Source organism: Eulemur rufifrons, chromosome 2 (assembly GCF_041146395.1).
Source record: "Eulemur rufifrons isolate Redbay chromosome 2, OSU_ERuf_1, whole genome shotgun sequence".
In the NCBI taxonomy this organism is placed as follows: domain Eukaryota; kingdom Metazoa; phylum Chordata; class Mammalia; order Primates; family Lemuridae; genus Eulemur; species Eulemur rufifrons.
The window spans coordinates 40,875,533-40,896,052 of NC_090984.1; the positions used below are offsets into that span (position 1 = coordinate 40,875,533).

The following is a 20,520-nucleotide window of genomic DNA, read 5'->3' on the forward strand; positions in this document are numbered from 1 at the left end:
TCGAATGAAGAGCAGAACTAGGATACCAGAGACTAATCTAACTTTCAAACTTTGGCCCATACTCAACCTTGCCCTTGAACACTTACCTAGGTGGCCCCAGCCCCCCACCATGGGTTTTCTCCCCCTACTGACAGCCTCAGAAGAGAGATACCTTTCATTCCTCAGGACAGTTTCAAATACAAATAAATATAAATTACTTTCTTCTTTCCAAACAAGCCCTGCGGGGTTCTCTGGAGGGAATCCTTGGTCCCTTTCCAGGGTTGATCTCAGAGTTTCAGTTGCAGATGCTCAAATTGCAAATTACATCTGCCTCCCCCGACCCACCCACCCGTGAGCCACAGGGAGTGGATGCCAGCCAGCACTGCCCTGATTAACACTGGAGCTCATTTAGGAATCTAACTTCCAGGACCCACCTACTCTGGGATGTCCTGAGAGGATAAGACTGAGTCACGGGACAGCCGAGAAACCGCTTCTCTCCTCCTTCTCATTTTCTGGTATTTCCTTAAAATAGTACCTTCTGTCCACATTTTGTCCTCTCAGAGAAGCGAGAAAGCTGCTCCCAGCTCTGCCCCTTGGGGAGGGGTGACCACATGACCAGACAGATGGGAGTAAAGGTCACACTGATTGCTCAGACTCTGGCCGAGACCTGCCCACACACTGTCCTCTCTGATTTTGTTCCCATGCGGCAGGCGGAGCTGGGTGAGGGCTCAGGGCCTACCTTCTGGAGGCTGTTGTTTTCCTGGGCCTCCTCTCTCTGTTTGACAGGGAATGAGGACAGAGCCTCCCTTTCCAGCAGAGGCAGGGAAAGTGTGGTCTGAAGAGCAGCCCCCCCCACCCAAGGGTAGAAATGAAGGCCCAAACTCTGGTTGGTAGAAGGCCCCTGCCCAGGCCACAGGTGCAAGCTGTGTTCCCTGGTCCGGCTTTACCACTGGTAAAGATGCATTTTGATTTCCATTAGCCTTGTATGCCTGCTTCTCAATTGATTCCGAACCAGAAGGGAGGAAGCATGTGATCCCCTGGCTTCCCTAAGATGCCAACAATGACTTTAGGGGAATTGCTCAGCAAGGAATTCTACTCCCTTGCTTCTCAGAGCCCTCTGAAGAACAAGAGTCTATTGTGACACTTTTTCTCAGCCATATCATCCCCACTCCTACCCGTAGTTTACACCTTCCCCTGTCTCCCATGTGGAACCTGAGATTTGTCATATGCATCCTGTGAGTGGGAGAGCACTCAAAGTTGGAGATGAGGATCTTGGTGCCCACAGGCTATGTCCTGTTCCACTCCCTTTCAGTGTCCCTCGGGCTCTGAGGTGGGGTACACTGTGGATTACCAGGGTGTTTGGAATACTCCAAGAGCCTTCAACCCAAGACACACTTAAGTCTGTGTGATTTACCCTGCATAGTTAGCAATATGAAGAAAAACAGTGGAACATTTTTTAAATTCCTATTATTCTTTAGCAAAAATCATCTTGGGAATTCTGTGATTTATTATTTGTCAGTGGTAACTTTCATAAGACTAAACGTTTTTATCTTTTAAGCAAACATTTAGCAGATTACTTTTAAAGAAAGATACGTTTTTGTTTCTCATATTACAAGTGGGTTTATAGAACAATAACTCTAGAATTCAATTACATTTCCAGAGTTATCTGGCACAGGGCGTCTTTGCTATGTCTCACAAAAAGCAGTGAAATGAAAAAATAACCATTGTTTTTATGACTGGATTGTTGGCTGACGGGTTGTCATGGCCACATTCCAATCACAATAATTTTAATCCATCTACATATTTCTCGCCCATGATTCAGCTGACCTGTAACAAGAAAAGTCACGTCCTAAACTTTTGAGGACTCAGGCTTAGTAAATCTCACCCCATTCCACTCTAGAAGTGCACTTTAAAAATTAGTGATAAAGCAATTTCAAAAACCCCGTTTTGCAGCTGATCAAATTCTTAGCCCTAAAGACTACAGAATGAAGTTCATTTGCATGGCTTGAAGTGATGTAACATTTAAATATAAATCACACATCATCCTAAAGTATGTTGCTATAAGATATTGCTGTTAATAAGCATTTCTAAGCAAAAATATTCTTATAGTTCATGCATGAAGCAAATGCTTAAATCTGCAAGATTGTGAATACATATGAATGGGTAACAATTCTGCTTGAAATTACTTGAAAAAGAGTGTTGCTCAGTCAGGAAAATATCATACGCTTACAGAAACCTGAGAAGATTTCCCTGTTAGAGGATTCCCCCCAACCTCACCTATAACACAGGATTGAAAATTTAGCATCTAGGCCGGGTGCGGTGGCTCACGCCGGTAATCCTAACACTCTGGGAGGCCGAGGCAGGCGGATCGTTTGAGCTCAGGAGTTCGAGACCAGCCTGAGCAAGAGCAAGACCCCATCTCTACTAAAAATAGAAAGAAATTATATGGACAGCTAAAAATATATATAGAAAAATTAGCTGGGCATGGTGGCACATGCCTGTAGTCCCAGCTACTTGGGAGGCTGAGGCAGGAGGATTGCTTGAGCCCAGGAGTTTGAGTTTGCTGTGAGCTAGGCTGATGCCAAGGCACTCTAGCCAGGGCAACAGAGTGAGACTCTGTCTCAAAAAAAAAAAAAAGAAAATTTAACATCTTCTGTTGTCTCCTCCCTTTTTTGTTCTCCCACAGCTTGTTGGGTTTCTAAGTACCATGAAATCTTCCCCGTGTGACCTTCCCAATTGCTGGCGCCTTTGCACTTCTTTGGTCATAGACTTGTCACCCTTCATGGAACTTTTGCAAGAGCCTTCTAAATGCAGTCCCATTCTTAGACCCAGGCAAGAAGGACCCCTGCCCTGGCCCTGCTCTGGCTGTGCGGCCTCAGCAGAGTGAGGATATTGCTGAGATGAGAGACGTGCTCTTGGAGTCCAGGTAGGCTTATGCCCACATCTAGACACAATTGGAATACCATTCTTTGGAGCCTGGAATTCCTTGTCCAAATAATCTTGAGCCTGATTCTAGAGCCTGTGCAGGCTTTTTCTGGGGTTCAGTCTCCTGGCAATGAACATTGCAAATCTCTAGGTCTAAAGGGTACACACCCCTAGGTTGTGTACTGTGGCTGTTTGAAGGGGCATGGATATGCACTTTGGCTGTGGGAGCCCACCCCCACAATAAGAGAGGCCTTCACAGCGCTAGACAGTGTCCAGGGAAGAGAATAGGGTGGGCTACATACAGGCCCGACACCAGGGGCTGGGAGCCAGTTTCAGCTCTGTCTGTGATGCCACATGTCATGTGGGATTCTGAGAATTTTTTAATTCAAACCTGTCTTTCCAGGTTGTTATGAAGGTACATTTGTTAAGGTAGTAGTATAGAACATTTTTTAACACTTGGTCAACTTTATTTACAACTTTTAAATATTTCAACGTATGGTGTATGCGCCTCTGTATTCCTGCCCTGAGCCCTACCAGTGGTGGTCGTAGGCCTCCCTAACTAGTCTCCCAACACCCAGAGCTTTTCAAGACAAACATTAGATTTTTTTATCTCCTAAGCACAATGAGGTATCCATCTGTGGTATCTTAGTTTTTATCTGAGAATCTTTGGAAACATGCTTTGAAGTTTTGCCCTCAATTATTCATTTTGTGTCCTTTACAGAGGTGAAAAAGGAGCCAAATTACCAAGGAGTCCACAGTCACATTTCTATGAACTAAGAGAGCTACATATTAGCAAACAGCAAGCAACCGCCTATATTTGCATAACACTTCATACAAAGTTCATTCAAAGTGCTTCCCCAAGCATTACCTCATTTGACCCTCACAACTACTCCATAAGGCAGCAAGGGTGCAATATCAGTCTCATTTTATAGGTGAGAAAGCAGAGGCTTGGAGAAAATGGGTTAGTAAGTTGCCTAAAAATTATACAGCTAGCTAGTAAATGGAAGAATGTCTCCTAAGGCCTGATTCCAAATTCTTGCTCCTAAAGGGTACAGGATCCAGACTTATCCCATGACATACAGATGCACTTTTTATATTTGGAAAAGCTACCCTAGGAAAGCACGTTTGGCTTCCAGTTCTGGTTTGGCATTGACAAATGTTCTTAGGGAAGTCGTCCAACAGAGGTTAAGCCTCAGTTTCCATCTTTAAGATAAAGGAGTTACAGTAGATAATCTCTAAGGTTTCTTCCAGCTCTGTGGTTCTTTTACAGTCTATACCCCAGATTGCTTTTCACATTTGTGAAAGCAGCCTTGAAACCCAGGAAACACAGTTGTGTTATATTAATGAGCCTTTATCAAATAGCCCTGGGTGTCCTCCATTCCCCCCAGTTAATCAGATCAACTGGCACCGGTTTAATCAGAAGTTAAAAATGAACACTGGGGACAAAATGGCAAACCGATTGTATTTTTCTTGTTGTTGCTATTTCCAAACATTTTTTAAGGACAAGACCACAGGGAAGTATTTTCCACAGTATACCAGTTCCAAGAGATATTAATAGAATCTCCTTGAAAAAGGAGTTTTTTTGGACAGTGAGGTTTTTTGTGGACATCCTTTAATACTCATATGGATTATTAATTATTAATCTCTGGGAGGCAGATTTTCCATCTCCAGGAACCAGTACCTCTCAGAACACAGTTTTGAGAAACACCATTATAAAGCTTTTGGAATCCACTGATCGTTGCTAGCACTTCAGAGTTTATCCCAAAAGCAAAGAGTAGCTTTGAAGATGGCTGTATGTACTAAAGATGATGTAAGATGATAAGGTTACTTGTTCATTTTTAATAAAAATGCAAAAATGTACCCATCTATATTGCAGTTCTTCAAATGCTTTCCTAGAAGATGATATACTTTATGCAATGCCCAATCAAATCAACCATGGTTACTGGTAGAATGATGCAAGTTGGTTTGAAAGTTTCAGAAATGGTCTTTCAAAATTACATTCTATACTGAATGTGATCCACAGAAGCAAATGCTCTTATCATTTAATGGTCATACTCCTCAATTTTTAATACAAACAGTTTCATTCACTTACATTTTTCATCAGCTTAATTCATAATGGCTTTTAGCTATTTTTGAAAGTCCAATCTATTACTATGGCAGACTGTATTTTCCAAAGATGCCTGCGATAATCCCATCCCACATTCTCTTCTTACCATGAGATCTTGAGCCAGATCCCAAAAATGTCATGCATTTCTGCCTTGCTCTCTTGGGATACTTGTTCTTAGAAACCAGCTACCATGTTGTAAGGAAGCCCAACCTAGCCTGTGCAGAGACCCCATTGAGAGACCAAGTGTAGGAGTGCCTAGCAGATAGTCCACACAACTCCCAAACATATTAATGAAGATGTCTCCATCTGATTCCAACCTTTAGCTATTGAATCACCTCGACCTTCTTCCCAGCTAAGAACCCAGACATCATAAGGCAGAGACAAGCTGTCCCTTCTCTGCCCTGTCAGAATTCCTAACCTGCAGAATTTGTGAGCAAAATAAAATGATTTAATGCCTCTAAACTTTGGGGTGGTTTTCAAATAGCAGTAGTAACTAAACAACCACCAAAGGCTAAAATTTGCTCCTGCTGATGAAATCCAAATGAAGGTGCCCAAAAAGCTTTATTTTATGAATCTTTAGATTTGAGATTTATAGTCCTAGAATCTTAGATCTATTTGTATTAAAGATTTTTTGATTGGTATCCTAATCACCAGCATTTTAACATCTGAATTTCCCTCAGGAGATACAGGACCTGAATAATAATTTATTTAATGGAAAATTTCCAAGGATTTCAGAATCCTAAAACTCTCAGGATGCTCAACCCTATGCCCAGAAGCAGGGCTTGCAAAATCAAGTGCCTTTAGGGGCAAGACAAGTAATAAAAATGAGTCAAGTAGAGATTTGGGGGCTTGAGGGAAACTAGAGGGAAACAAAATTATTGTTGTGTGACTTCTAGAGAGAAGTGACTTAGTCTCAATCCTCCTCGGAAACTTTAAAGGAAGCCCCACTGGCCTATTGCAATCCCTGCCTCCTGCCAGATCTCTTTTACAAGCTCCAAAGAATACACTCAGAACCCTAGGACATCCCCAGAATCTGTATTCTTTGGATGTTGAAATGTGGATTCAAATGTTATTCTCAAGTGAAACACACTGAGCCTGACACATTTGCTGCTGCCACAGGGCAGTCTTGATTAGACTCCTCAGCAGAAAATGAGTCTGAGAACTAGAAATGGGTCATTTGCTCCATGGGATCAAGTTTCCAGAAATAAAATCCCTTTATCAATTCATAAACTTGGCTCAGAAGTTCCTAAGAATTCTGGGCTCTGTGACTGAGAGCTCACCTCCCTCATCGACACTTTTGATACATACATTCATAGCAATCTGCGAGCAAATGAGTGGTTTCTCGTTTGTTGTCTCTTAAGACATAATTTCCATTAATTGATTATTAATCTAATGGTCATCTTCTCTTTCAGACCAGAAGCCTCCCTGGGGGAAGCCCTTGCCTGTTTTGTTTACTGTTGTATCTCCAGCACTTGTGAAGTGCCTGGCACACACCAAGTATGCAGGAACATTTAGTCAATGAGTAAATGGTGTCCCATTTATTTGGTCACTACACATACACTGAACACCTACTATGTTTCAGGCGTTGATTTTGGAAGTGGGGTACTGTCACAAACAATGCAGACCCAACTCTGTCCTCGTGGCATTTACAGTCTAGTGGGGAGGAGGTAATGGAGACCCAGTAAATAAACTCAGTAACTTCGGGTTGTGTTAACAGCTATGAAGAAAACAAAACAGTGTACTGTGGTAGAGGGGAGAGTCAGGGGAAAATCTTACAAAGACTGTGACACTATGAGCTAATGAATGACAGGGAGCCTGATATTTAAATAAGGGGGAAGGCAGCGAGATGAATGTTCCAATAGCAGAAGTAGCCAGTGCAAAGGCCCTGAGGCAGAACTCTCTTCGTTTATTTAAGCTACATGACACAGTGAGAGAAGAGAATGTGGCAGGGGCATAGTTGGAAGAGGGTCACACAGCAAGGGATAAGGCTGGCAGAGGCAGAGCAGAGAAGGCCTTGTAGCCAGGAGAGAGACTGGATTCCAGGAGAAGCAGAGCAGTGCAGTGTAACAAGCATCAGAGGCCAGGCGCAGTGGCTTATGCCTGTAATCCTAGTACTTTGGGAGGCCAATGTGGGAGGATTGTTTGAGGCCAGGAATTTGAGATCAGCCTGAGCAAGAGACCCCATCTCTACAAAAAATAGAAAAATTAGCTGGGAGTGCTGGCACACACACCTGTAGAACCATCTACTTGGGAGGCTGAGACAGGAGGATCCCTTAAGCCCATGAGTTTGAGGTTGCAGTAAGCTGTGATGACACCACTATACGCCAGCCCAGGCAACAGAGCAAGACTCTGTCTTAAAAAAAAAAAAAAAAGTCAAAGGAGCTAGTAAACCAGGCCTGTCTTTCATGGACCTAAAATAACATAGAAATACACATACAACAGGAACAGAAACTTGACTAGTTCCAGCTACAATCTTCCAGGTGCTAACTCTCGTGCTTCAGCCCTGGGCCTCTGAACTTCAGGACATCTGCCCTTAACGCCGCCTTTCCTGGGGATCAGCTGCCAGCAATACAGCACGGCGGGGGCGGATCAGCATCCCACTAGCTCTAGACATTTGCAGTTCTTTGTTCTTGTGGGGCAGATAACAATTCATCAACACAAATGTCAAGGTATTAGGTTCAATGTCAGTATCATTATAACAATAAAAAAACATCCTGAGAGGAATCAGGCTGCAGTATCGGGCAAAACTATTTTGGGTAAGCCAGGCTATGCCAGTTCAAGGGCCCCCTCCCTCAACAAGCCAGGGATCCCTGATGTGCGAGTCTCTCTAATTAACTTCCCTCGGGGCTCCTCCCTCGCACAGACTCCGCCCTCCGCCTTGCTCTATTTACCGTAGAAGCGGCCCGACCTGGTCTCCTGCCTGCTGCCGCTGCCGCTGTCCGTGGGCTCTCGGATCCTCATCTCGCCCTCTGTAGCGGGGAAAGCTCCAGGCTGGCGCGGACACGACCTGGTAGGTCTGTGTCTGGAGAAAGGCGTGGGCGGGGGGGACGGTGGAAAGGGGTCTGGGGAGTAAAGACACAAAAGATGAGAAGGGATGGGGGCTGCCCGGTGGGGGGATGAAGAGGTTAAAGAGGCTGAAAGCTTTTGGAGGAGGAGGAGGGGAGAGAGTCATCTGGAGTATTCAAGGGGGATGAAGTGGAAGTTGGGGGCAGCCCTGGGAAGCCTGAGAGGGACTTGTGTGCATTTTATGTTAAAAGGTCAATGTGAAAAATAATCCACAACTTGTAGTTTTTAAACCAGTAGCATGGTCCTTTAAGAGAGGCTCCAGAATTAGAGCTTTGGGGTAAAAGTTCCGCAAATAGGAGAAACATTTTTTGTAAACTTCTCATTTGGTCGTAACCACTTTGCTACATTAAAGCCAATGACTTTGCAATCATAGGTGACCAGCAAGAGCTGTGCAGGTTAATAAATACTGGGAAACAGGCTCCGGGGCAGTTTCCATGGCAAATGTAAAACTTCTGCAAATTGACCAAGGGGTTGAATAAAGGAAAAAAAAAAAAAAAGAGAGAGAGAGAAGAAAAGAAATGTAAAACTTCAAAATAATCAATCATGGGATTTGGGAACTGAGAAGGAATTTAGACATCTTCTAATATACAGGGGCCAAAACTGACCCACTTTCCCGGATGTGTTTTATTTGGTCTGCACAGGGTTAACTTTTTTTTTTTTTTTTTTTAAATAAGGCTTTCAGACAGGGCATGCTGGCCACTGGTGCAGTGCTCACCACTCTCTCTGTCACCCTTCACCTCCCCATCAGCCACCTTCCCTGACTTGTGTTCCCTGGTTGGGCCCTGGAGCCATTTGGGTTTGTGATCGCCTGTTAACTCAGAAAGCTCATTCTACCAGGGAGCAAGGGAGATGACTCCCACAATATGTCAGTAAAACAATTAGCTATCTGTGAACAATTGGATAATATTGTCATCAGTGACTTAAGGGTTACAATGGGAGGCTCTGAGGAGAATTTGTTCAGATCAACTGAAACAAGAAAAAATTATACAATTTTAAACTGATGCTGTGATATTTCTTTCCCAACACAATTTAACAGAAAACTATTTCTTCAGTCCCAGCGTTTTTGTGAAGTAGATGTTACAAATATAACTATTCTCACTTTAAAGGCTGAGAAACAAGGCAAAAAGAAATGCCTTAATTTAGCACCCATACCTTGATTTAAAAAGTCCTCCAAAACCTTGAACTCCTTTATAAAGTCATTCTGATAAGCAAACTCATCTTCACAAATCATGCAAGCAAGAAAGTTTGTGTCCTAACATTTATTTTTATTTTATTTTATTTTATTTTATTTTTTTTGGAGACAGAGTCTTGCTCTGTCCCCCAGGCTGGAGTGCAGTGGTGTGATCATAGCTCACTGCAGCCTCAAAGGCCTGGGCTCAAGTGATCCTCCTGCCTCAGCCTCCCAGGTAGCTGGAATCACAGGTGTGCTACCATGCCCAGCTAATTTTTCTTTTAAATTTTTTGTAGAGATGGGGTTTCACTATATTGTCCAGGCTGGTCTCGAACTCCTGGCCTCAAGTGATCCTCCTCCCTCAGCCTCCCAAAGTGCCGGGATTACAGGCATGAGCCACCATGCCCAGCTGGTCCTACAGTTTAATAACAAAGATGCCATTGAGCATTTTGTTTCCCTAGGAATCCTAGCATAGGGAGTGGGAATTGGGAAGCAGCCTTGACACAGGGCTAGCTCCAAACGTGTGCTTGATTTCTCTTTTGGAACCTAAAGCAAAATGCTCTTCCTCCTTTTCCTGCTTTTTCTGCTACGAGAGAAGAGGGTGGGGACGTGTGGGTGAGAGGAGAAAATGGTTCTGGAAAGGAGAAGCTTTCTGGTTGTAGAATCCACAGTCCCACAAGCTGCTGAAAGTAGGGTTGACCCGAGCCTTGGCTCAACCTTTTTCCCTCATTTTGTTCATTTTTCATTTTGTCCTATTTACTACTGTCCTAATTTAATATTCACTGCACTTTTCCCAGGGTAACTCCACTCTTTTCCTGAAGTTGCAGAAAACATCCCTAAACCTGCTGTGGTTTCAGCCACTGGTAACAAAGTTTCTGTGACATAGGGATTGTGTGGATTTGGGACTAGGATGTTCCTGGCTGTCCAAAACAAAGTTGTATTCAAGAGCTCACGTAGAAAGGCAACTGAATTTAACAATGTCATTTTGTGTCTTTAATGAGAATTTCTCATTCTCACAAAAACATACTTTTATTAAACTTTTGCTTTAATATTCTGTCTCTCTCCCTTTCTTCTTCCTCTCCTCTCCTACCCCTCAACTATTTACTATTTTTTCCTGAACTATTGGAGAATAGGTGGCAAATATCATGTTCCTTCAGTGTGTATTTTCCTAAGAACAAGGACATTCTTCTTTATAACCACAATATAGTTAACACATTCCAGAAATTTAACATTGATTCATTATTTTTATCTAACCTACAGTCTATATCCCAATTTTGTCAATTGTCCAAGTATTCACATTTTTCTCCCACTAACATAGGATTAAATCATGCCTCTTTCATCTCCTTTATTTATTTCTATTTTTTGTAGAGATGGGGGTCTTGCTTTGTTACCCAAACTGGTCTCAAACTCCTGGCCTCATGTGATCCTCCCACTTCAGCCTCCCAAGTGCTGGGATTACAGGCATGAGCCACCATTCCTTTAATGTGAAATAGTCTTTCCTTGTCTTTCATGGCATTGACAGTTTTGAAGAATTTTATTTTATGTTCTTGAATTGATTTATTTCATGTGCATCCCCAGCTAGATTATTTCATAAATGATTTTGTGTCCTCAGAATATCACTTCTGGAGACATATCTGTCTGTGTCTACTGGATGATGCTAATTTTAATTGCCCAGTCACTGTCTGTGTTTTTCACCGTATATTTACTACTTGTCCCTTTGCGACCAATAAACAATCTGTGGAAAAACAATAAGATCATGCAAATATTGTGTTCTTCCTCAAACTTTTTCCCCTAGATTTAGCAACCATTCTTGTTCAAACTGATCTTTTTACCATGATGGTTATAGAATTGGTAATTTTCTAATGATACCACCACTGCATCTACATGTATCAAATGATATTCTGTTACTGGGTGTGGTGACGTGCACCTATAGTCCCAGCTACTTGGGAGGCTGAGGTGGGAGGATTGCTTGGGCCCAGCAGTTTGAGACCAGCCTGGGCAACATAGTGAGACCTTGACTCTTTAAAAAAAAATGACATTCTGTTGTAAGAAAGAGTCTTCCCTTCTCTGCTATTTGTTTGTTTAAAGCTTTGTTGATATGATTCACGCACCATGCCATTCCCCCTTTCAAAGTATACATTCAGTATAGTCAGAGTTGTGTAGCCATCACCACAATCAATTTCAGAACATTTATCACCCCCTCAAAACCCTGTGCCCCTTAGCAGTCATTGCTCATTTCCCCAGCCCTAAGGAATCACTAATCTACTTTCTTTTTCTCTAGATTTGCCTATTCTGGACATTTCATATCAATGGAATCATACGATATGAGATCTTTAGTGACTGGCTTCTTTAACTTAGCATAATGTTTTCACTGTTCATCTATGTTGTAGCATGTGTCTGTACTTCATTCCCTTTTTTATTGCTGATTTATTACTTATCTGTATGGACATATAAATTTCTATTTTTATTTAGTGGGTTATAATCTTTATTGTTCTTATTTATTTTAATGCTCAACTTGCCCAGATTTGGCTCTTTCAAGCTGGTTTTTATTTCCTTTTGACATGTCCTCATCACTTTTTTGAACATTTTCTCTTTTTGTTTCCTTGTAAGACAGCCTGATCTGATGAACATTTTATTTCTAAGCTCATCTTGTACCTTCCTGAATCTAGCTTTGGAATAAGCCATTTCAAGGAGCTCTGGTCCATTTTAGTGAGGGAACAGTATTGAGAAACTAAGATCTAGGTGCTGGCATGCTCCTTGCTACTGTGGTGTCAGTACTTTTCTGCTCTTTTGGGAATATGAACTCCCACTGATGATTCCATTCCAGTCTGACCTGTAGGGTTCTTTTTGCCTTCCCCCTCTTCATATTTGTATCTCCCTTCTTCCCCAGTGAAAACCCTGGCTCCCAACAATATCATTGCATTTACTTATTTGCTCAATCGTACAATACATATCATTTCAGAATTGCTAAAACCATGCCATTATGGAAAGCTAATCTACTAACTAAAGATTTGTTTGTAGTTCTTTTCTCCATAGACTGAGACTATAGTCAAAGTTCTATGTTCACAAATTGGTTGGATTAGTTCTTTTTCTCCTTTCACTGTGGTTTAATTGCTCATTGGAAAAATAATTGGGTTCACGGGTTCATTTGTTTCTGTTCAGATTCAACTATAGTTTTTTGCTCCATCTTGCCTTAGTCTTATTATTTAAATATGTAGAATGTTATTATGCTTCTAAAAGTAAAAACTATTTAAAAAGGTATACTCATGGAAGTGTCATTCCCAGACCTCTCTCTTACCCATTGTAGGTAACCAGTTTCTTTATTTTCTGGTGTCTGTGTCCTGTCTTTGTTTTTGTCAAAAATAACGGATCTATGTATGTTTTCTTTCCTTTTTCCTATAAGAAAGGTAGCATACTATAGATACTCTTTTGCATTTTTCTTTTTATCTTAGTAATATAGCCTGGAAGTCACACCAAATCAGTTCATAGCACATTTCCTTTTTTTTTTTTTTTTTAACACAGCTACATAGTATTCTATTGTGTGTCTGTACAATATTTTATTCAACCAGTCTCCTATGCTGCAATGAATACCTTGTGCATATATTAATATATTTTCATATGCTTGAAGATATATCTTTACTAGATTTCTAGAAGTGAAATTGCTGGTTGATGGTTGAACGTGTAGGTAATTTTGTTAGCTATAGCAAATTCCCTTCATGTGGGTTGTGTTTCTCCACAGCCTTGCAACAGAATGCATCGTTTTGTCACTCTGACAGTGAGAAATAGTATCTCACGTAGTTTAATTTGTAGTTTGCTTATTATGAATGAAGGCAAACACCTTTAAAGGGTCATTTTTGTGAACTCTATTGAAGTAAAATTGAAATCTTATAAACTGTATAAAGTATGAAATTATTTTGATCAGCAGATAATCAGTATAGGACATTACCCTTATCCCCAAAAGTCTTCTTGTGGCCCTTTGTAATCAATCCCTCCCTCTACCCCCATGCCCAGGTAACCACCAATCTGCTTTTTGTAATTATGATTAGTTTATACTTTCTAAACTTATATGTAAGTCATACAGTATATACTTTTATGTCTGGCTTCTTTCAGCATAGTGATTTTGAGATTCATCCATGTTATGTGTATTGGTGGCCTGATCCTTTTGATTGCTGAGTAGTGTTCCATTCTTTGGCTATACCACATTTTGTTTATCTCCTTATTTGATAATGGACAGTTAGGCTGTTTCTAGTTTGGGGCTATTGCATATAAAATCACTATGAGCATTCGTGTACAAGTCTTTGCATAGACATACATTTTTGTTTCCCTTGGGTAAATACCTGAAAGAAGAATGGCTTATTATGAGTTAAATTGAACACCTTTTCCATCTTTTGTGATTATCAGTTTATATCTTTTGCCTACTTCTCTATAAGATTTTTGGTCTTCTCTATTTTTAAAGTTCTTTATATATTTAATGCCCATCAATTCACGAGTGGATTAGTAAATTGTAGTATATGTATACCACGGAGTATTACTCAGCTATAAGAAATAATAGTGATATGGAGTCCCTTTTGTTCTCCTGGATAGAGTTGTAACCCATTCTATTAAGTGAAGTATCCCAAGAATGGAAAAACAAGCACCACATGTACTCACCAGAAAATTGGTTTCCCTGATCATCACCTAAATGCACATTTGGGAATAACACCAATTGGGTATCAGACTGAGGTGGGGGGTGGGGAGAGGGATGGGTGTATAACTACATGATGAATGCGTTGCGCACCGTCTGGGGAATGGTCACGCTTGAATGTTCTGACTCGGGCGAATGGGGGTGGGGGGAGGGGATGGGGGTATAACTACATGATGAGTGCAACGCGCACTGTCTGGGGAATGGACACGCTTGAAGTTCTGACTCGGGGGGATGGGCGGGACATGGGCAGTGTATGTGGCCTGAACTTTTGTACCCCCATGATGATAAGCTGAAATAAAAAAAAAAAAAGAATATTAGACTTTTACTGTACTATGTTACAGAAAAATCTCTCCCAATTTGTCATTTGTATATTAAATTTGCTTAAGGTGCTTCATGCACAATTTTAAGTTTTTTTTATAGTCAAGTATATTGTTTTCTTAATTGCATCTGAAATTTGAATCATAATTCAAAATCCTTTCCTTATACCCATGTTATAGAGAAATTCACCCGCGTTTTCTTCTGTTAACATAGCTTCACTTTTTTACATTTAGATTCCTTATCCATTTAAAGTTTGTGTGTAGTGTGAAGAAAGGATTTCATTTATCTTTTTCTAAATGGCTATCCAGTTCTATTAGATCTCAAAAGTTCTTTTTATTTTGCTCCAGTGATTGGAGAATTCGCCTCTATCATATACTATATTTCTATATGTGCTTTTTCCATCCAATTCCATTGGTTGGTCTAATTCCTGTGCCAGCACCACCTTGTTTTAAGGATAGAGGCTTTGTTGTATGTTTCAGTCATTTGATAGGACTAGTCCTTCTCTTCTTCCCTCCCAACTGATGTTCCTTTTCACACTTTCTACCTATTCTTGTATGTTTATTTCTCTACAGGAACTTTAGTATCAACCTTCCTGACTCCAGAAAAAACAAAACTTGTTGGTATTTTTAAAGAGATCATGTTAAATTTATAAGTTAAGTTAGAGAAAACTGACATTTTGGTGATTAGATGTTCTCTCATCCAAGTACTAACTAGGCCTGACCCTGCATAGCTTCCAAAATCAGGCACATTCAGGGTAGTATGGCTATAGATTGATTAGATGTTCTAACCAAGAGCAAAGTATATATTTCCATTTGTTAAAGTCTTCTTTTATTAAATAAATATGTTGAGGTAAATATATTCAAAAACTGAACTACAGATTACTTCCATAAGGGAGTTTAAAAAAAAAATCTGTCTTGCTCTCTATTAAAAGAAAGCAGCAACTTAATAACATACTTCTTAATTACCTTTAATTGTATTCAGGAATTATAAGCATCTTGGTCTGCAGCATTCAATTTTGCTAGATAGCACTCCCTTGAGTGTGCTCTAGATAAATATGAAGGGTAGTTGCTTCTAGGTATTAAAAAACCCTAGTCACAATAAGGCTTTATTTTGTTTTCTTGAAGAGGTCTTGGATCCTGTTTAGGATCTGAAAGCTATGGATTCTCTTTCCCTCAAAGTACATAAGCTTACAGCATTTCTATAGGCAAGAGGAGGGGCAGAGACTCCCTGAAGCCAATACTTACATACTGGCTTTGAACCGCTGCACTATGGGTTGTATATTACAAGCTTACAAACCTACAGATGGGTGAGCAATACCTGGGTTTGGGCACTTTACTTTCTGACAGTAATATATATTATCATGCTTCCCTATTCCTTCTGAGGGATTTATAACTTAATTTGGTTCTAAGTAAATTTTAATTTGGCATTCAGGGTCTCACCAGGATGATCATAGAGTTGTCCCTGTAAAACTAATAGAAAAGAGAATAAGCCTGGCACAGTAGCTCACACCTGTAATCCCAGCAGTTTTGGAGGCCAAGGCAAGGGGTTCACTTGAGCCCAAGAGTTTGAGACCAGCCTGGGCAAGATAGCGAGACTCTGTCTCTACAAAAAAATTTAAAAATTATCTGGGCACAGTGGTGCATGCCTATAGTCCCAGGTACTTGGGAGGCTGAGGTAGGAGCATCTCTTGAGGCCAGGAGTTTGAAGTTGCAGTGAGTTACAATGATTCCACTGCATTCTAGCCTGGGCAACAGAGTGAGACCTTGTCTCAAAAAAAGAGAGAGAGGGAAAGTATTTACCTTATTCTTCCACTGATGGTCAATCTGTCCATTAATTCCATGTTAAGAATCTAAACTTTAGATTCTAATGCATTTATATGTTGTGAATAAAGTAGTTAATGCCATACCTGTACATATTCTTAGCTTTAAGGAAGAGGAAGCTATGTTTTGGGATGCTACATGTCTAGTGTTTAATCTCCATGTTTGGAAACTTCACTCTAGAGTTGACAATTCTAAGAGACAAAGGCAAGAAGGCAAAAGGCTGAATTTCTGCTAATGCCACTAGTATCTTTCAGATTCTGACAAATACAAAATCCAAATGCGGTAGTAAGGGGCAACAGTAAGATACCCCTAGAATTCTGGGGAACAATGATCCTCTGCCGGCTAACCTGCACATATTCCCACTTGATATCACATTTTAAGGACTTACACAGGATGCCTGCTGGGGAGATGAGGCTGGAGAGGGTGATATGTGTGGAAAGATCATAAAAGGCCTTGCTTACCACCATAGAGTTTGGATTTTGTTCTAAGACAAAGGGAACCAACCACTCAAATGGAATGGCATGATCAGATCTGGTCTTTTGGGCGAATTACTCTGGCTGTTGAAGAGTGAAATTTGAGGGTGCAGAGGTCTTCTGAGGCAAGACAACTATTTAGGAGGCTGTATTAGAGCAACAATGAAGACCTTAAAAGGCAGTAGCAGGGATAAGATAGGACTAAAGGGATTTGGGGTTGGCCTAGGAGGAGAGCCCATCAAGGATGACCAGATACACTCAACAAGGATGTGGGAGTGCTGGACCTTGGAGATCACTCCCAGTGAATCGTTTTCTTCCTAGCCAAATGATCTCCTTCAAAGACATCTTTCCATCTCCTGCCTGACTGCAACAGAAATAAAATGTTCTTCAGTCCCAAGTGCTACCAGTGTGAAGGCACAAAGAGGAGAGGAGGCAGACAGTAAAAAACAAAACATGTACTGATGGTTAGGAGGCTAGCATCATCATGGGGCTCTGTGATTTCTGAACTTTGGTAGCTTAACCCAGGTTCTTATTGGTCCAAGGCTGGGGCAGGCTCATGCTAACACTGTGCGTTTATGCAGTGCTTCTACTTTCAAAATACATACTTCTATTTTCATTCTCCTTTTTACTCATCCAAGAATAACTTTCTTATTCTTTCCACTGTGTCAACTGGCAGTTTGCTTTGTACTATATTGAAAACATTTTCCAAAGTTTTACCATGGCTTGAGTTTCCAAAATCTCTACCACTTTTGCAGATTTGACCAAGTATATTTGTTTAGTTTAGTGAGTTATAACAGACAAACAGTAAAGTGAATAACATGCACTAATCTTAAGTATGTAGTTTGAATTTTTACTTATGTATACATCTGGATACCCACCATCTAGATAAAAGTACAGAACATTTTCTGTACCCCATGAGGTTCTCTTGTGTACTTTTCAGTCTGTTCCCTGAAAGGTTAATCACTATTCTGACTTCTATAAATATCTTTTAGTTTTGCTTATTCTTAAACTTTATATAAACAGAATCCTATACTAGAACTTGTTTGTGTCTGGCTTCTTTCACTCATTGTAGTATCTGTGAGATTTCTCCACCTTGTTGCTGGAGCTGGTTTTTGTTTTTGTTTTTTTTTTAATTGGTGTGTAGTTTTCCATTATGTAAATGTATCACTATTTGAGCATTTGGGTTGTTTCATCTTCTGGATATTACAAATAAAACTGCTATGAATATAATGTACAAGTGAGAGGACATGTGTACTCATTTCTTTGGGGTACAAAGGATGGAATTACTTGATCATAAAGCAGATGCATGTTAACTCTAGTAGAAAGTAACAAGAGGTTTTCCAAAGAGATATATCACTTTGTACACCCCACCAGCAATGTTCTACATCCTTGAACACTTCATATTGTCAGTCTTTTAAATTTTAGCCTTTCTGGGGTGGTTTCTTATTGTGATTTTAATTATCATTTCCCTGATGAGTTGTAAAGCCCTATTGAGCTTTATTATATATTGTCTGTCCATTTGAATATCTTCCAAGTTTCTATTCAAGTCTTTTACTCAATTTTTTATTGGCCTAGTTGTCTTTTTCTTTTTCTTTTCTTTTCTTTCTTTCTTTTTTTTTTTTTTTTTGAGACAGAGTCTCACTCTGTTGCCTGGGCTAGAGTGCCGTGGCATCAGACTAGCTCACAGCAACCTCAAACTCCTGGGCTCAAGCAATCCTACCGCCTTAGCCTCCCGAGTAGCTGGGACTACAGGTTTGTGCCACCATGCCCAGTTAATTTTCATATATATATATATATATATATATATATTTTTTTTTTAGTTGTCCAGCTAATTTCTTTCTATTTTTTTTTTTTTTTTTTTTTTTTAGTAGAGAAGGGGTCTTGCTCTTGCTCAGGCTGGTCTCCAACTCCTGAGCTCAAACGATCCACCCACCTCGGCCTCCCAGAGTGCTAGGATTATAGGCGTGAGCCACCACGCCCGGCCTGGTTGTCTTTTTCTTAATAATTTTTAGGAATTTTTTTAAATGGTGGTTCTGACTCCTTTGTCAGATATATACACTACAAATGTCTTCTAGTCTGTGATTTACAAATGGTTATTTGTAAGGAAAGGTAATTTTATATTCTTAACCTAAAGGTTATAAAGAAGATTGGGGGAAAATTCTGAGGCATATTTCATCATATTCTTATGAATTAAAGAAGTGATTCATATTCTCAGATAAATTATTTTAAAAGGTATTAATTTATTTCAATTCAACTAGCCATTTATGAAGCATCTGTTAACATCCCCTAAGGATTCCAAGTGTGTAAGATAGCTTCTCCCGAGGAGGCAAGGGAGTCAACCCAGGCTGCTCTTGGGTGAGAAAAGGCATGAGTAATGTGCTGGAGGGCAAGGATGAAGGAGAGGCTAATTAGGCCCAAGGGGAGCCAGTATGGGAAGAGAATAAGTCTTGAAGAATGGAGCAGTAGTTTTCCATGGTTGGGTAGGCTTTGCAGGAAAAGGGAACATGAGAAACCATGCTCAGAGGAATGAAAGGGCCACGTGCTAAAAAGCAGCAGGGTTAGGGGTAGTCAGAATGCAGGATGGGAAAAAGGAGGAATGACTTATAATGAAGCAGAAAAGTTAGCCAAATGAGGATTTGGGGAAACTTGTTAGCGCTGTTAGAACTTGGGTCTTTATTCTGTATGCCGGCAAGCCACCTAAGGATTTTTAAATTATGGAAGTACTAAAATCAAGTCTGAATAGATTAGATATTAGAACAAGGGATTTTAATCTTGTCCGGCCTTGAACAACCCTTTGGCAGGGTTGGTAAAGCCCATGAATTCCTCAGAAGATAATTTTAAATGTATAAATTAAAACATATAGGAGTTAAAAGGAATCCAATAGTGTTGAAATACAAAATATTTCTTAATTGTGAAGCACATTTTAAAAGTCTAGCAGTAGGTCTAATATTATCATAATTTCAAAGTGGTAATGGGTATAAATGGTGTCTTGAGATATATGTATGAACTTTAATTATGATATGAAAATATCTGTGATTTCTGTTGGTAAGAGTTACTGCTAATATTGTAGTTTGGTGCTTATGTTCATAATCAAAGGAAACGCTAAATTTCAGTTAGATGTAAATGAAAATTAAAAATGTTTAATTATGATATGAAAATATCTGTAATTTCTATTGGTAATAGTTACTGCTAATATTGTAGTTTGGTGCTCAGGAAATGCTAAATTTGAGTTAGAGGTAAATGAAAATTAAAAGTAAACTTTTCTCACCAAGGCCACAGACCCAGTGAATTCTATGCATGTATCCCAGGTTAAAATCCCCTGTAATTAGGATACCCTGGCTGATAAAATAGACTGGAAGAAAGGATTAGCTGGAGGCAGGTTGGCTAGTTAGGAGGCCATTTCAATGGGCCAGATAAGCCTGAACGGAGGCTATGGTAGTGGGGTAGAGGGCAGTGGCTGGTATTTGGAAATAGAATCCAGGTGTGTGTATTGGAGGTTAGTGAGGAAATGGCTGGAAGTGGGAGAAAGGAATGACTGGAAAAGTTCAGCGAGGTTCCTAGCTTGGGTAGTGGACCAAGCCACACTAACTCTTACTGGGATTTCAGTCATAACCTACTAACATATCTCCACGTGTCTACCCTTGCCCCAGTGTGGTCTAATTTCAACAGAGCAGTCAGAGTGAACTCTTAAAACATAGGTAAGATCACATAATGTCTCTGCTCAAAGCCCTGCAATGGCCAAAGTCCTTACAGCTGTCCCTAAGGCCCCATGTCATCTGGACCTCCATTCCCTCCCTCTCTGACCTCATTTTCTACTGTCTCCCACCTCCACACCCCCATTCACTGAATTCCAGCCACAATTGCTCTTCTCAAGCATACAAGGAAATGCTCCTGCCTTGAGTCTTTGCATTGACTGCTCCCTTGGCCTGGAACAGTCTTGCTCTAGATAGCCAGACACCAACTCCCTTAGCTCCTCC

The 20,520-nt window shown here is 40.5% G+C and overlaps 1 protein-coding gene across 4 annotated transcripts in view; it reads left to right on the top strand.

Moving 5' to 3' along the window:
- The first annotated feature begins 7,934 nt into the window (after positions 1-7,934).
- ATOSA (atos homolog A) overlaps positions 7,935-20,520 on the top strand; it is a 126,455-nt gene continuing 113,869 nt past the window's right edge. For 2 of the 4 annotated variants that reach the window (XM_069483661.1, XM_069483692.1), the window contains exon 1: positions 7,935-8,025. The gene's annotated coding sequence lies outside the window, so the exon portion shown is untranslated. The remainder of the gene's footprint in view (positions 8,026-20,520) is intronic. The other 2 variants (XM_069483631.1, XM_069483621.1) reach the window with 2 other exon arrangements.